Genomic DNA, 12,228 nt, shown 5'->3' with positions numbered 1-12,228 from the left:
GTTTATTTGCACACTGACTGTACTTGAACATTGAAAATCTGAAGTATTTATCTTACATTTCATTGTGGCTGTTGAATAAGATTTTTAGTCTTGTTTAACTTTCTCAATCAGTTATTTAATTGGAAGAGTTGATCTTTCACAGAATCTTTTAATGAAAGTTAATCTTATTTTTTTCCCCTGTTTCAATGTGCATTTTTGTGTTTAATTTAGAAAGGTGAAAATAAAATACATTCAGTTTTCTGGACCACGGGAGTAATACCTATAAATTACTGGATTATTTGTCAAACTATCCAGATTCCTGATGTCTGTTTTAAATAGTAGGCAAAATAATGTAACATTTCAAGGGTGTTCTGCAGAGTTCCTTTACCATTTTCACAGCTGCTGTTTTACAAGATCAACCTATATAAATGCTACTCAAATTCAGCTTGAAAGGGGGATTTGAAAGCAGAGACTTCCCCTTATAAGGTGATAGTGCATCCTAGGGCTTACCTTCTGGGTTAACAAGAGCAGAATAGTGCATACCTTATTTAGGGCAGTTAAGATAGATAGGGTTTGGCCATGAATTTGCAGCACAAAATAAGATTTAACATATGGTATCTCATTTTAATAGTTGTATATAACACTTAAAATATCCTTGTGAGTCAATATTAAAAAAAAGCTTCACTTCTGCAGATAATTCCTCATTTAAAAGATAATTCCTTAGAAATCATAATCACTTCTCTCATCTCTGACTTTTCCTGACTCGATCTGTATGCTTCTGCTTTATAGGAGAGAAAACAGGATGAAGGAGAGAGGAGGCTGGGGGCGGGGGGGAGAGAATCAGTAAGAAGGAAGAAAATAAGTTTCATCTTGATTTGTTTGATTCTTATTGCCACTAATGGGAGTCATACATTCTCACACATTGAACTGAGGCTATTCCATGCCCTAATTTGGTCAGCTGTATGTTTTTCAGACATGAAAAATAAAAAATATTTAACAATTTTTTAGTAGTCCCCTAAATACTACATTCATTGTATTCCTGAACACAGATTCATAGCATTTAAGGGAAGAAGGGACCATTTTATATACAGGAGCTCAGACTAGAATATCTCAGGCCCTTAAATTTTACCCAGTTACCCCTGTACTGAGCCCAATAACTTGTTTGGCTAAAGCATGTTTTCTAGAAAGGCATCCAGTTTCCAGCGAGAGAGGGAATCTATCCCTACTTCCTGTGGCATGTTGTTCCAAGGATAATCACCCTCACTGTTGTATTGTGTCTAATATGAATTTGTCTGACTTCAGCTTTCAGCCATTGGTTCTTGTTTTGCCTTTCTCCACTAGATTAAGGAGCCCATTAGTACCTGGTATTTTTTCCCCATGAAGGTACTTATAAGGCATTCAGATCACCTCTCAAGTATCTTCTGTAACCAGCTTGCCAGTGCTATATACAGAGGTAGAATCACCTCATACTCCTACACCTCACTACTCCTATTTATGCATCCTAGCATTGCGGTAGCACTTCTTGCATTACAGTGGCAGCTTACATTGAGTTCCTTGTCTAATATGACCCCTAAATCCTTTTCCTGTTTTCCCGGTGAGCAGGAAGGGCCTGCTTTCCTTATTCCTACATGTATAACTTTGCATTTGGCTGTACTAAAACACAGACAATTTTGTTTGAATGGTTTCAGACCATTCTCTCCGACTGCCTTTTCTATTAGATCTAGAGATATTGCTTATTCCACTGTAAAAAGGAAGAGGAATGAACACAGTACACTAAAATTACAAAAACCAATGTCTGGGCTGTACACTCTTTATAGTGGTGTAACTTTTAAAAAAAAAATAATCACATCCCTCACCAAAATAATTACATTGTGGACAGTTATACTGATGTGACATACCAGGGTACAATCCAGACCAATGAGTAGCTGCCATGTAACCTGGGGTGCCCTTTACAATGCCTTGCTGCTGCAGCCTCCAAACTGGACTGCTCACAAACAGCCTCCAGCATGTAAGTCACCCCCAGCTATGGCTGTGTGCTGCAGCCAGCCAGACACACCTTGCCTCTTACCAGCCTCAACGACTCCCACAGCTTACACCAACATGCTCCTATCCCAGATTTTCCCCCCTAAACCTAGGTCCTGCATTATCCAGCCCTCACCTGGACAGCACAAATAGATTGAGTCTGTTATTCATTTCAGGGAATAATATGCACACAATTTGTTACTCCAAATGGAGTTACCCACACACTTCAACTTGAACATACTGGATTAGATACAGTTAATAAACTAGTTTTATTGTTTCAAGAGAGACTTTAAGTGAATACAAGCAATGCAGCATAAAAATTAGAAATGGTCACAAGAAAAATGAAGATGAAAATGCTTACTGGTGCCTAACTCAACAATATTGGATTCAAAGTAAAGTTTTCTCACTACGTGCTTTCAGCAGTCTTACTGACCAAACTCTTCAGGCCAGGACTCATTCCCCAGAGTCCAAGAGCTGCTTCCTTTGTCTCTTCAGGTGCAGAGAATGAGGTGGGCAGGGGTAGAGAGAGAGGGGTACCGTGGGGTTTGTCCCTCCTTTTTATAGTTCTAGTTTTATAGCCCCCTCTTGAAAACACATTTCCAGCTGAGGTCCAGGAGACAGTCTATGTGGAAAGATATTCCCTGCTGGGTTGTTGGGTTTTTTTCCCCTCACCTGTTTGAACTTCCTTTGTTTTATCTCCCTGTGTAATAACTCTGTTTACTGCTTACATGCATATTAAGGCAAGCACACATTGCTTCCATTGTTTAGGACAAGACCGGGTTTCTGCCTGGGCTGGGCTATGGGGCTTGGAATGTGTGTTAACATCATATGAGGGAATCTTAAATACCACATATAATGTTGCCATACATGCTTTACCAGAACAGTACAACCAGCAAATTGTGTTTTCACATGATAACTTATAAGGCATACCTTGTACAAAGATTATTACAATAGTGTGTAAGGTGTGAACATGGGTGTGTTTTGTCACCAGTATAACTTATTTCCTTTCCCTTCCTTTTTAGAATAGGCTATACTGCTCTAAGCAGTATTACACCAGTATAACTGCATCCATAATAGGGGGTTGTACCACTTTAACTATCTGAGTACAGTTAAAGCAGTACAATTTTGTGTGTAATCAAGCCTTTAAAGCAGAAGTGAGGATTTGATTTCATTATTGTTCTTATGAATTTAGTCATTTTTAATGAGAAAAGCCTGACCTTTTTTCTGCAGTTATCCCTTGGTACTCCATTTTTATCTATCTATCTATCCATCCAGCTTCTCATGGCCTCTCCCCCAAGTAAAAGGCCATAATGATCTTTCTCTTTCTGCACTCTTAAAAGGCTGATGTGGTTGGTTTGGGACATATAAGAATGACCATGAGGGTACTGTTGTGCCAAAGCCTGAGTGATGGTGAGTTATGCTGTGACATTAATGGTCATTCATATTACAGCTGCCAGAGTTGCATACTCTAAATCTGTCTCCTGCTATTGCAAGCCTCCTCATAGTCCCTGTAGTTACAGTGGGATGTAACTCTCATCACAAGACATGGCTACAAAAAGAGAGATGGTCTTGGATTGCTTGGGCCAGTTCCAGGCAGCCTTTGAAAAATCAGGCCAGCAACCTTGAACGGACTCTGTGTCAAATTGTTTCTGTAACAAATATGGCTATGTACATCAAAGTAACACTCCGTGCAGGGGCTGTTTCTCTCTTTTAACCAAAAGTCAGTTCTTGCCAAGGGTCTGAACTTCTCCTTGGTTTTACATGTCTTTACTAATGTGTCGGGATAAGGAAAAAAGCACCAATGACTTTAAATGTAAAGTAGCATGAATACATCTGATGCAATGTTCATCTGTTTGTGAATTGCACTGTTGAGAAAAATGGTACTAACCACAACTGGAGTGGTTAGTAAATAGGGTGTCTTATTAGTAAATAAGGTATAGTTTCTCTAAAAGCCAATGCAGGGGTGTAACTGTCTATGTGCAAGGGTGTAAACAATACAGCTGGAAAGGAATTATAAAGGGTATGAAAGAATAATTTAAAGATAACAGGATTAAATTAAACTCAAACATAAAAAACTAAATGACAGCTGAGACCAGGACAAGTTCATAAAGCCATTTTAACCTCATCTTCCCAAAAGTGGTGGGCAACATTATAGTAGACAATTTTTCCTAAACCGAAGCATGGCGAAGCTGCACTAACAAACCTGTTCCGAGTTCTCTGTATCTATTTTACCCTCTTTAAGCAGATTTTCCACTAGAGGATGAGAACAAGATCTGAAGTTAAAAAAACACAACTTATTCTCTTCCCTATCTCCCCCCTAGGAGCCTCACTGCAGTCCCCACAGCCTGAAGGGGGGAAAAGAGGTGCTTTAGAATGCAATGCATAAAAGCCAACAGGCTACGGAGGGAGATGGTGCTGAGAGGGGGTGTATTTTAAGCCCTGCCTCTGTCATGGGCTTTAGGAGGGAGTTTGGCTGCAGGATTGGGTTCTGACCTGGGGCAGGGAGTTGGGGGGCGAGGTGCAGGTTCTGGTTGGGAGGCGCTTACCACAGGCGGCTCCTGTGCAGCAGAGCTCAGGCAGGCTGCCTGTAAGCTGTGGCCCCACACTGCTCCCAGAAGTGGCTGACTACTGCTGGCATGTCTCTGTGCACCCCTTGGCAGGAGGAGGGCAGCGGGTCTCCGTGTGCTGCCTGTACCCACAAGCACCACCGGTTTCCGGCCACTGGGAGCTCCGAGGATGGTGCTGGGGGTGAGGGCAGCATGTGGACACATGGCCTCCCCCTCCCGCCAGGGGTGCACAGAGACATGCCAGCAGCAGCTGGCTGCTTTGGGCAAAGTGTGTCCATGGCAGTGCCCCGCTGCGCAGCAGGACTTTTAGCAGCCCAGAGCTCATGAGGGGGCAGCCAAAAAGCCTGATGGGCTGGACAGAAATGGTAGACAGCCTGGCTCCGGCCCCACGGGCTGTATTTTGCCCACCTCTGGCCTAAGCCCAGGCTACTTGTGATCCATAGATGGCAATCTCTCTCAAGGAGTCAAGTGCTTTAGGCACTCTTGTTTCTTGTGAGACTGAGGAAAGCACCTACCTTATTCCAGACAAAACCACTAATAACAGTTCTGACTTTATGCTTTTAGCCCAAGGGCTCAAGCACTCACCTGGGATGTGGGAGACCTTGGTTCAATTCCACCCTCTGCTGCGGGAGGAGTTGAACAGGGATTTCCCCACTCTCAGGAGCATGCTCTAACCACTGGGATATCGTGAGGTGGGGCTGTCTCCATCTCTTCCGGTGAAGTTGCTCAACTGGGTATTAAATATGGGAGAAGGGGGACTGAATCTTGGGTCCTCCACTGCCCAGGTATGTACCCTAACCCACGGGCTATAAAGTCACTCTATTTCTGGCCATATTCTCTTAGCCACTGTTCCCACAGTAAATCAGTTGTGCCAAAAGGGCACAGCGGATTACCTTCCAAGCAGATTATTATGTATGCAGTTCCATAAATTCTACAGTGCTTAATTTTTGCCAGGGCTGAGCCCCGGCACCTCTAGGCTTGGCAGTTCATAGCCCCAGCACCACTGGGCTTGCTGTATCAGTTATGAATGTAAAAAAAATTGCTTGAGACCCAGCACCTATTTCAATTAAGACTCAGTCCCTGCTCTGAAGAGCTTACAAGTTATGTTTAAACATAAGAGACAACACAGTCAGAGAGGGAAGGGAGGACATGTTTAACAAGATCATAAGGCCGCTTAAGTCTGCAGTGTGTTTAACAAGCTCATTCTATGATTTTTCATAAAAATTTAACTTTTTTAAACTATCCAGTGTGGGGTATGGAGACTAGTCAATACAAGTGAATATAGCAGGTTCCAAGGGGTGGTCACAAGGAAAAGAAGTGATAGGGAGGGAACATAAAAGAGCAGGCATTTACTCACTGGCTTTGATGGAGGCAGGTGACCCTCAATTTACCGCCTTGGCTTGATGGCTTGAGATAGGCTGGATGTTATTCCAAGTCCACTGAGGCCTTTTAAGGGTTATACCCAGAAGGCTAGTGCAAGTGGGGCTGCTTTGAATAAATGCGCCTAGTGTAATTCCCTTCCTTCTCTAGTGAGAGGCTCAGGATGAGTTTACTAATCCCACTTCTCCTTAGGAAATGGCTTAATGGTTGTGAAAACTTGGAGGAACTAGGCCTTGCAGGGTGCCCCAGGCTAGGGTGAGAAGAGGGATAGAATCCTGCCCCCATCTTAGTAGTGTAAGAAGAATGGGAGAGGGGAACAAAACATAAATGTAACCATATATAGGTACATACAACATGCTGCCATGTCTTGCAGTTTTATTGAGAGAGTTGGTGTTTTTCTTAAAGCACTGGTCTGTGGAATCATGGGGTTTGGGGAGACTATCAGTTTTCATCTTTTAAGAAAGTGCCTTTCCAGTGCTCATACTTTCAGAGAGAGCTGGAAAACAGGACCCAAATGTAACCTAAAGCCTCAAATGTCAGAAGAATAAAAGAACCCAACATTTAAAATATCTACTTAAGCCAATCTCATGATGTTGGGGGACCCACCTGACTCATAACTGTAGAATCTGTGTGGCTGTCAATACTGTATGTATCAATTCTTCCTACTACTCTACTTTTCTCCTCCCCTGGCCAGTACAGCAGCCCTTTGTGTGTGTTTTTGTATTAAATTCAACTTATTTTTATTATCTCCAAATTTTCAATTATTCAATTCTCTGTTCAGGTAGCCAGTACTGTGGGTTTTGGGGGGAGGGAGGGAGAACAATCGGGGTTCTTAGTACCCAAAATAAATGGAAGTAAACTGTGGATTTTGGCACCCTGGAAACAGCTAATGTTTTTGGTTGTCTGTCTCTTCCTCCTGCAGCGATGACTTTAAATTTAAGGAAAAGTTGTTTTCATTTTTCATATCTTCCCCCCCTCTCCTCCCCGGTAGGAGTGGTGCCAGGGTTTTTGCCACCCTAGACGGCAGCGCTCCTCCTCTGAGCATTCGGCGGCAGGGGTCCTTCCGCTCCGTGTCTTCGGGGCACTTCGGCAGTGGATCCCGGAGCGAGTGAAGGACCCGCCGCCGAAGACCCAGAGCAGAAGGACCCCCTGCTTCCAAATTTCTGCCGAGGACAGCAAAAAGCTGCCCCCCAAATCTGGCCGCCCTAGGCAACTGCCTAGGGCGTTACCAGATTTGCCCATTACTTTGGAGTATGCTCATTTATTTGGGTTACTTTTCTGGGGAAGGGGATTCTGTAATCCTATCAATGTACTGCTTGTGTCACTTGTGTTTTTCATATGGAGCGCTACTTCTCCCTTGTGCAAGTCCCCTCCCAATGGAGCTATCTTGCAGGACCTAGGTTCCCTAGGGCTGGGTTTCTCCAGCCCCATAACTGGATGAACACCCACACACCTACACATACATTAACAGAGCAAGTCTGAGCGGACCGGGTCAATCAGCACTGTCAAGCTGATCCCTTATATGTCTTTGGACTCACTGGGAAGGATGAAGCAGCACTTTCAAGCTGACTCTCCTTATATGCCCCTGGGCTCCATGGACTGGGTCAAGCAGCAATCTCAAGCTGTTACCCTTATGCGTCCCAGATTCAGCATGTCCCTATCCCCACTCTCACAACACAATTGTACTGGCAGTAACCTACTTGATGAGCAAACCCCACAGTATTTTGGGCACTGCAGGGATCTTTAGCTTAGGTAAAAGAAGCGTTGCTGTAGAGTGAATGGGGGAAGCTAAAACACAAACGAGTAAAGTTCAGCAAGAGAGAGAGAAGCAACCAAGTTAACCATAAAAGTTATTTATTGAATAATAATAACTACACAAGGAGGACTAAACCAACATAACATACATGATTAAATGTTAATACCTAAGGTAGAAAGGAAAACAGAGAGAGAGAAAGAGGGGGATCTCACCCACTCCATGAGGCTTGATCTGCTTGGGGTTCCCAGATGATGGTGGTAGTGGAGGGTCCTGAATGCTGGAGACAGGCACAGCCCCCAGCACGATCAGTCAGGAGAAGATGGAGTTCCAGTGGAACTTATGCATAGTTTGGATCTAAGCATCAGAACCCTGACTAGAGGGTGAGTAGGGATTTTTGTAGAGAAAATACAATTGTTCAAGGGAGAACATTAGATTTGTTTATAGGTAAGCTGATGACTCAAGGGTTTTCTTTAGAATAGACAATAGGAGCTGATCACTCTTGGCTATGGGTGGTGTTTTCTTCCAGGGAGCTCACAATGCAACTAGGCTGCTTCAGTATTTGGATATCAAATAAGGATTCCTTACTAGAATTGGTCTGATAACTGCTGAGCTGGGTGTGTGCAGACATAGGTTCATTAGCATCTGGAGCAGAGATTCCCAGGATGCAGTGCTTCCCTGCTTTTTCTGGTCCCACAGTTCAGTGCGATTCTCTGTTCTCCATTCTGTATGTAAATTGAGATGTCTTCCTGTCCCATCTTTCATACATATGAGGCTAGGGGAGTTGTCTTTGCTCTCCATTCTGTATGCTAGAGGGGTCTAGGGCCTTGGCTACACTCGCGGATTGTAGCACGAGTGTAGTTGCGCTGCCAGCGCTGCGAGAGCTCTCTTGCAGCGCTGCAAGTACTCCACCTCTCCGAGGGGAATAGCTTGCAGCGCTGCGAGCGAGCGTGCAGCGCTGCAGGCGCTGATTACACTGGCACTTTACAGCGCTGCACTCGCTGCGCTCAGGGGGGGTGTTTTTTCACACCCCATGAGCGCAGCAAGTGCAGCGCTGTGAATTGCCAGTGTAGCCAAGGCCTTAGTGTGTCTCCCAATGCCCTTCACTGCTCTCTGCAAGTTTTTTTTTCCTTTAATGGGTTTTGGTTTAAGCAGAGGCTGCGGGGTGGGGGGGGAGGTGTTTTTCATGTGTCAGGCTGGATACTTCACTCTGGTTCCCCAAGAACACAGAGGTTTCTGATATCACGGGTTGCCTAGTGGACGCGCCAGCCCTGCCCCCCAGTAAACTGTAATACAGTAGCAACAATCTTTCCCTTTGTCCTCAGTTCCAGTATCTTCCACTACACCCAGCTGGAATTAAGTTAATTGGCTGGGAATCTTCTGAAATAATTGCCATAAAATGGTCAATTCTGACATTAGGCTTCAGAGTAAAAACACAATTGCTGCTAGGGAGACAGTTTCTCTCTCTGAAGGCTATTATTCCAAAATGTCTGCTGAGTCAGGCGGACATCGCTACTTAAGTTTACGCTAATTTCTCCTTGTGCATGTTATCTTCCTAATGGTAAGAGCAGAGATTTAATTTTTTAAGTGCAAGTTCACAGCCTGGAGGTAGGCAAATTCAAAATATACAAGAGCAATTATCTGGTCAGGTAATTCCATTATACTGGCCTCCTGGGGTGTAGCTGAGCAGCCTTTCCTCCACTGCAGAGATTAATCAACTGGAGAAAATTATGCCAAGCACCATCGTCTGACTGTAGAGCTGGTATTTGCTTTTGTCTTTTTAAAGAGGACACCCGTACTAGAGCCATTTCAATCGCAGCTGTTTTTAAAACGACTTTTAACAAAGTAATTAAAAAGAACCGTTTTTTGTCCTAGCTTAACAATGGTCGTATATGGGGAAAGTTACATGTTCTGGATTCCAGCAAAGCTAGTTGTGCAACTGATATATAACACTCTTGGCTGCATTTCAACATTTTGCTTAAATGAAATCAGTGATTGTCCAAATAACAACAAAGAAACCCGATGCTTATAAACGGTGAGTGGCCTATGCCACTGTTATGGGCTGATCCTCTCTACCAGACTGGGCCCCGGGCAATGGGAAAACTTGGTGCACAACCGGTCAGTTTTGTGCTAAAGTCTTTTTGCTGTTTGATGCCATTTGGAAAAACCGTACAATTCCTACTAAATAACTCGACTTCATTCTTTTTAAAATCGGGTTAACACTGCCTGGTTTTTGTGTGACAGCTTGGGGAATGACAAATCCAGAACGAAGGATTGCACTCTATAGGCCACGTTAAGATTATTTCAGAGTAGTAGATAGAACTTAGTTCCTATTAAAGGCTTCATGAAAACTCCCCCCCCCACCACCCACCTAACAAAAATGTTAATTTATCATAGCAGCTGAAAGGGTAAGGAACCCAGGACTATAATTTAGAGAGAGCTTCCATGTTATTTAGCTCATCATTGATACAATTCAAATAGAACTTCCATGTTCTAAGCCTAAAAATGCAGGAGACGAGTCAGAAAAAGGGACAGTGACTTGTTTCCGCCCGGTTTCGAACCGGGGACCTTTCGCGTGTTAGGCGAACGTGATAACCACTACACTACGGAAACCCAACTTAGCTGCAGCCCTCCCATGGTCTCTGTTATACTTTATGTAGCTGCGCGGTTGTGTATTATCAATTCTTCGGTGTGTAGGTTTGTTCAGTGCCGGATGCAGAAACTACTTGGTGTCACGGGGCTTCTATTTTTTTTGCCACAACGTTTGTCGAAGGCACTGGAATATGGTCTCTAGCTACAGACGCTACCTAATGCCGTGTCTAGATCTGTGACCTTCCTGCTCACAAAGCGCCCACCCCGCCCCAGGCTGACCCAGCGCGGCGCGCACAGCACCCAGCGACCCGGCTCGGGCAGGAGCGCTAGCGACAGGACACCCCCCCCACACACCCCGTCAGTGCGCGCGCGAAGGCAGAGCGGGGGCAGGGGGCGCTCTGCGGGTGCCAGCTCCAGGTGCGCATTGATCGCCCCCCTCCCCCCAGCTCCGTGCGCAGCGCCCCTCGGGCCAGCGGGAGACAGGCGCCGGCAGCGGGGCAATGTCTGGTCTGCGCTCCCAGCCCGTCCCCGGCCCGGCTCCAATTCCGGCCCAGCCTCTACAATAAAAAGTGCCAGGCCGGGAGCGGAGCGAGCCGCCCCCAAGTGCAATCAGCAGCACCTGGTTCCCTCTTCACGTGTCGCAGCCCCCCGAGAATAAAACGCTCCCACACCCGTCCCTGGGTGGGCTCGAACCACCAACCTTTCGGTTAACAGCCGAACGCGCTAACCGATTGCGCCACAGAGACCACGGCGGAAAGACACCTTGCGTGATGGGTAGTGAGGGGCGCCCCCGGCTGAGCGGTGAGCGCGAGCCCCGGGCCCTGAGCGATGCGGGAGCTCGCGGGGCTGGAGCCAGCTGGGAGCAGAAAGAGCGGGGAGCCGGGGGGCTGCTGTGGGGTTGCACGGGACCGGGGTGAGGGGGGTGCCCCAGGGATGGGAGAAGCAGGCGGCGCCATGGCAACAGAAGGGATCCATGGGGGGAGAATGGGGCCCGGCAAGAAAATGGGGGCGCAGGACGAGGCGCGCGCACTGGTCTGGGAGGAAGTGGAGCAGCCGCGGGGGCGTGACTCTGCTGCCGGTGCCTAGAGCCCCAGGTGCTGCGGAGCCGACCCCAGTCTAGAAACTCCGCTGCTCCGAGAGCTGATCGCACAGGACGGGCCCCACCGCAGAGTCCTTACTGGCAGGCGGGGAAATACCGAGCCATGCGGGGTATGTTTATCCCAGCCAGCCACCCCCTGGCGATTAGCGCCTTCAGTGCAGCTTTCCAGCAGCGCTAGTCTCTTGCAGGGAAAGTCAGAAAATTCCCTCCTCTCTCCACGGTATCACACTGCCCAGGGCCCTCAGTGATCCGTATCGTTGTTTGCTCACTCCATGGCATTACACACTCTTCACCTTGGTCTCGGTGTCTGTGACCATGCTGAGGCTTTGTCTCTCTCTCCCTCCCCTCCCCCCAGTCAGGAATTTAAGACATGAATTACTGCTTCCTTAGGCAAAGAATTTGTCCTTTATAGCTTTAAAGCACTTAACACGCCTTCTCTCCAATCTGATTTATCCATACTGCAGTACTACACATTTCAGAATCATGGAGACATGTAAGGAGCGAGAGGGGCTGTATGGAGACTGAGGACTGTCCCATCCTACAGGAAGTGTTTAGGAAACAATGGCAATACAGTAATAATGCTTTGAATTTATGTAGTATTTTTCATCCAGAGGTGTCAGCATGCTTCAAAAAAGTGCTTATGAATCAGTATCTTATTTCACAGGTGGGTAAACTGAGGCAGAGAGTAACTCAGTGACATGATCCCAAACAGAGACCAACTGTCCTGTCTCCTAATCCTGTGCTCTAATTCCTCATGTTGCCAGTCTTCAATCTGAGTGTTTTTCTTTCAGCCTGCAAATACAAGGTCTAAAGATGTCCATGAGATTTGCCTATTC

At 46.0% G+C, this 12,228-nt stretch overlaps 2 non-coding genes across 2 annotated transcripts; both read right to left on the bottom strand.

The window, feature by feature from the left end:
• Nucleotides 1-10,241: 10,241 nt before the first annotated feature.
• TRNAV-AAC lies at nt 10,242-10,314 on the bottom strand. Its single transcript has one exon. It is a non-coding gene; the product is annotated as a tRNA-Val (tRNA).
• A 651-nt stretch (nt 10,315-10,965) lies between these two features.
• Nucleotides 10,966-11,039, bottom strand: TRNAN-GUU. Its single transcript has one exon. It is a non-coding gene; the product is annotated as a tRNA-Asn (tRNA).
• Nucleotides 11,040-12,228: the final 1,189 nt, after the last annotated feature.

Source organism: Trachemys scripta, chromosome 1 (assembly GCF_013100865.1).
Source record: "Trachemys scripta elegans isolate TJP31775 chromosome 1, CAS_Tse_1.0, whole genome shotgun sequence".
NCBI classification, from domain to species: Eukaryota; Metazoa; Chordata; order Testudines; family Emydidae; genus Trachemys; species Trachemys scripta.
The sequence above is the reverse complement of the archived record's forward strand: the minus strand, read 5'-3'. Positions and strand labels throughout refer to the sequence as shown.